The sequence below is a fragment of the Austrofundulus limnaeus genome, unplaced genomic scaffold (genome assembly GCF_001266775.1).
Source record: "Austrofundulus limnaeus strain Quisiro unplaced genomic scaffold, Austrofundulus_limnaeus-1.0 Scaffold93, whole genome shotgun sequence".
Classification (NCBI taxonomy): Eukaryota; Metazoa; Chordata; class Actinopteri; order Cyprinodontiformes; family Rivulidae; genus Austrofundulus; species Austrofundulus limnaeus.
The window spans coordinates 1,116,094-1,121,456 of NW_013952495.1; the positions used below are offsets into that span (position 1 = coordinate 1,116,094).

A 5,363-nucleotide genomic window follows, 5' to 3' on the forward strand; every position below is an offset into this window, starting at 1 on the left:
ACAGACACTTTTTTCCGGTCTTCCCGGTCTACCCACCTCAATGGGTACGCTGGGTCCTTTGGAGGACCCGGCCTGCCATTTTGGACACAGCTTTTGTGAGGGGTGGGTAGTAGCGAGGAATGGGGTGGCGGGGTCAGCTTGGATTGGAAGTAAGAACGTGGGGCTTTGAGGACAGGACATTATAAGATGTATCTTCTACCTGCTCCTTTTCGAACAGAAAATATAAAATTTTGCATGTCACACGGGCAAAATAATTTGTATTACATTTTATTTCTTAAGTTTGTTTCATTCTATTTTCTTTTTTTTTTTAATTATTTTAATGTCTGTTCGAAATAAAAGTTTGAAAAAAAAAGAAAAAAAAGTGGCCCTCAATGAAAATGAGTTTGACCCCCCTGGTTTAGGCTAAACGGATTTCAGCAAAGGGATGTTTTAAGTAATTTAATGTCATGCAATTACTGGAGTTTTCTTGTTTAATTTATTTAACTTATTTTTTTGACATTCCCTGTTTGATTTAAATATTCTGTTTGGGACTTTATTTTGCAGCACTTTATTCAACTCTGGTGAATTACTCTGAAAAATCCTCTTAAAAGTGATGTGAAAGTGAACGTGGCAGCCTTAGAATGCAACTAGTTTAACTTTTGATTGAATCATCGGCTTCACAATAGAGCTTTAACAGGCTGCAAGCTTGATGAGCAAATAAAACTCAGTTTGATCAATTCTGCTTTTGAAACTTTTCTGCAGCATTTGCTCACAGGAAATGAACAAATCTAACATAATAAGTAAAATAATAATAAGGAGCCTAATCAGACAGATTCTGTACATGGGTAAAACGTGAGGCGTTGAGTGTTGGAGATAAATCAGAGCTGCTGACGGAGACATGAGAGTGATGCAGAGACAAGATTGTTCACATCAGCCTGCTGCAGGTTATTGATGGGCTCCGACTGATGGGAGACACTTTCCATCAATCTCACATGATGGAGGAGCCAGTCCGTGGATTTAGGGACCAAATTATTTTAAGAAATGACATAAATGTCCATCAAGACAGACGATTGTCCTTACAATTAATTAATTAATCCCTGCTGTCATGTTGAGCATTTGCCTTTTTTCCTGAGAAAACTCCTCCTGCAGTCTGTTCGTGTGTATTTTTCAGAGAGCCGTATGAGGAGGATTTGACCGTCCTGGACAGAGCAGGTGTTTGTTTTTCTGTCACAGCCTACAGCTTGTTTCATCCCTTTGCCTCCATTTGCGACCTGTTCCCTGACCCCCTGCCCCCCCACATCCCTCATCCCTCATCCCTCATCCCTCAGCTCTCACTGGCTGTGCCACAAATGGAACCCAGACAGTGGAGCAGCCAGGCTGGACCGGGCCACAGAGGGAAGTTTTCTGCTAAGACCAGGCAGAGTCTCTGGACCTGGTAAACATTTTAATTTTCTCCTCAAAATCAGCCGAAGGTTTACGTATTTTTAGATATATAGATATAGATAAATTTATTTAAAACAAAGACAATATACAGTACACGTTAGTCATGAAAGGAGAGATGCACTGTATCATGTGTAGCTCTGGGCGCTAATTTCCACCTGTAGTCCCTGACCCAGCCCACACAATATTATAAAGATAAATAAAATATAAAATAACCTAAGAACAGCTGGATGCTATTCAAACAGAAAACATAATTAAAAAGCAGAAGAGGTGTCAAAAGTATTTATATATACAGTTTTACTCAAGTAGAAGTACAGATACTAGGGTTTAAAATACTTTTTTGGAAGTAGAAATATCAACTCAGGTTTTTTACTTGAGTAAAAATATGAAAGTACTGGATTTTAAAACTACTCACAATGCACAAACCTGCTTCACTAAAATAATTTTTTCTAAAGGCAGTAATGACAACAAAATATAATAAAATGTTAATGTTGAGTCTACCTGTTTTATGTGCATATATCTCTATCATCTTCATGCTAATACGCCTGATACGTCCTGCTGCAGTTTGATGTGATTTGTGTCAACAGGTATGATGGATAATGCTAACCAATAGGATGTCAAAATATTTATACTTCCCATCCAACCACAAGGAACTTCACTCTAACCAGGAGGCGCCTCATATCTGGATAGTTTTTTATTTTTATTTTTTTGGATGACAAGCTGAAGTGACATAAAAGTGAAATACATTTTGTATTTTTAAAATGTAAGGAATAAAATGTACAGATAATTACATGAAAATGTAATGAGTAGAAGTAAAAGGTGGGTTAAAAATAATTACTCCAGTCAAGCATAAATAACCCAAATTTCTACTTAAGTAAAGTATTTGTACTTCATTACTTACCTCTGCTTTTTTGCTTTTCTAAAGTGGGGTCTGTGGAAAAGTTAAGTTAAGCTGTAGATCTATCTATATCTTATTCAGATAAAACAGAGATTAGTTCTGACAGAGCCACATGGATTCTGTCATCCTTAAACAAGTTCAAACCCAAAAAATACAACTTTAAAATACTGTTTTAAAAACTTTTACATTGTTGTCAGGTTTTGTTTGAACTTTTTTGTTCTTCTTGCAGACATATAAAATAATAATGCCGGAAGTGACTGAGCTGCTGTTGTTTCGGCATTTAAATAACCATGAAGGTGAAATTAACAGAGGTGTAAAGGGTTAAAAAAGGAGCATGAATGGATATGAAATGTTTGAAAACAAACTTGCTGTTACCTGTCAGTTCATCGATTACAAATAGTGTATGGGCCATTTAAAGAGCCATCCACACCAAGTAAGATATTACTTGTTCGTAACCTTTTCCGCATGACCCATTTCTAAAGATCTGAAGTATTTTTTCGAATTTTTCCATTTTATCTTTAGTTTTCCCTCCCTGCTTCTCGGTCAGATCTCCACTTTCCTCTTAGTGTTGCTGTAAAACTCTTCCCTGGCCCCCCTCTCTCACACACAGGCTCCTCCTTTTACCCTTACTTAATGTCATTAACAGGTGGCTGTCTAAAATAGACACACACACACACACACACACACACACACACACACACACACACACACACACACACACACACACACACACACACACACACACACACACACACACACACACACACACACACACACACACAGCCAGGCTGCCGCTGACTTGTTTTCAAGCAGGCTGATGGGACTTCGGTCAGAGAGCGAGACCACCCTGAAGCACCTTTCCTCACTCACTTCAAATTTCAGCTCATGTTTGAAGCAGGAAGAGTTTTCTCTGCTGCCACTGAGCAACAGTTGCAGCTGAGGTGGGGGGTGGGGCAGACAGCGGAGAGACATTTAATCACCAACAACCAACCAGACTGAAGCCCCCACCCCACCCCTTTTTTTCTACCCTCATTTTCCAGAACTCTTATGGACCTCCTCCCCACCCCTTTTTTCCCTTTCACCAGCTCTCCCATCAGCACTCTGTCCCTTTATTAAGTTTCAAGCTTCTTTTCCTCCTGAGCTGAACAACAGGCATCAAACAGGTCAGATTTGTTCTTCATTTTTCACTCAGATGCACTAGTCTACTCTTGGCCTCTCTGACGTTGTCGACGGGGAAATTCCTCGTTTTTCACAGCCTTAAAATGCAGCAGCTTGTCCTTCTGCTCTACTCCCGTACAGTTTAGTTCATCTCATTAATAACCCAATAAATGAATGTTGGTGTCTGTTTTACATTTAGAGTTGTGCAGATCATCTGACCCCTCTAATTACCTGTGGTCAGTCTGAATGTAACCTGATCTGGTTTTGTGGTTCTGTGATGACTGACTTGGTAGTTAATGCTTGCATTCTTAATATTTTTTTTCACTTTGTGCAGGGAGTGGGTTTTATATACTGTATATGATCTGTTTTTTTTTTTTTTAACACATTTGCAATAAAAGTTGTGGAACTGGGTTGAATGCACAAAACCTCCAAAATGCAGTCAGTTGAACTGAAATAGCACACGGTTTTTTTGTTTGTTTGTTTGTTAGCACTATTTCAGAATCAGAGAACCAAAATGATGTTCTTTTAAAAGTAAAATTATGCCCCAATCCTGTTAAGATTTGAACAGTTTTGTGACGCATGCTGCCTGGCCAAAAAACCAGTCACACGCTCTAATATTTCATTGGATCACCTTTAGCTTTGATTACAGCAACACACTGCAGCATCGTTTCCACCAGCTTCTGCAACGTCACAACATTTCTGTCCAGAGTTGCATGAATTTTCTGCAGACATCTTGTGTTGATGATGGAAGTCTTCTCCAGGACATCCTCAATGGTTGTCTATGGGGTTCAGGTCTGGACCATCCTAAGACTGTCATCTTGGACCATCAAGGAAAAGAAATTGATGGAAGAACCTGGTCATTCAGGATATTCAGGTAGTCAGTTGACCTCATAACGTTTCTGGACCTAGACCAGACCACAGACTTGTACAGTAGGCAGTAAGATGAGTGCATCACTTCAGTCTCTCTTCTTACCCTGATTCTTATCCATCTCTCTGGAACAGGGTCGATCTGGACTCATCAGACTACATCTTGTTGGTAGCTGTTTATCTCAGTTAGCCTCACTGATCAGTGTTTTTTATGGCTACACAGCCGTTTAGTCCCAGTCCATTGAGTTCTCTTCGCACTGTGCATGTAGAAATGCAGCTGTGAGTTCTACTGTTGTCTTTCTACCATTTGATTTCACCAACATTTGAAGTGAGGACCAATCACAGTCATTCAAGATGTTTTTTTAACCACATTCCTTCCTTGAAGATGATGTTTTCCCAACTCTTCTTCCAGCTTTTAATAAAGTGTTGGACAGTTCTTAGTGGATTCAACAACCTCCATTGTTTTCTCTGCTTGATGCCCATAATCTGACCCCTCTGACACAGATTAACATTTCTCCACTAACACAGGAAGTCTTTCCACGTGCTTGTTTAAACTCCTCACTGCATCAGTTGGGGTTCAGTAACTTGGTGTCAGCTGAAACAGAATCATCCATGCAGTAATAATGAGAAGCTCTTTCTTGTTTGCTTAGTTAAATCCAGTTTTATTGTGCTTAAAATGTATCAAATACAGTATATAAAAATTAGCAGCATTGAGTTGGGACACAGGGCCAGGGGGCGGGGCTTGTTAGTGAGCACCTGGCCTCCACCAAGGGATCGCCACCTGCAGAAGGAGGGGTCATGATGTGTTTAACTTTTTTTAATTTTACTTTTTTCAAAGATTATCTGAGGGTTTCTGATCCAACTACAACTTTTAAAAATTTGTTGTCATGAAACAGTTTCTGTTTGAACTTGTTTTAATGTATTTGATTTAAAAAATGAACACATTCTGTTTACAGATACACACAACTTTATGTTAGTCCTTGGCTACGGTGGCTCACTGTGCCCCCCCCCACCCCCACCC

General features: G+C 39.5%; 1 protein-coding gene across 2 annotated transcripts in view; it reads left to right on the top strand.

The window, feature by feature from the left end:
- Positions 1 to 3,355: 3,355 nt before the first annotated feature.
- cacng6b (calcium channel, voltage-dependent, gamma subunit 6b) overlaps positions 3,356 to 5,363 on the top strand; it is a gene marked incomplete in the record, with an annotated part of 14,818 nt that continues 12,810 nt past the window's right edge. For both annotated transcript variants that reach the window (XM_014012670.1, XM_014012671.1), the window contains 1 exon segment: positions 3,356 to 3,480.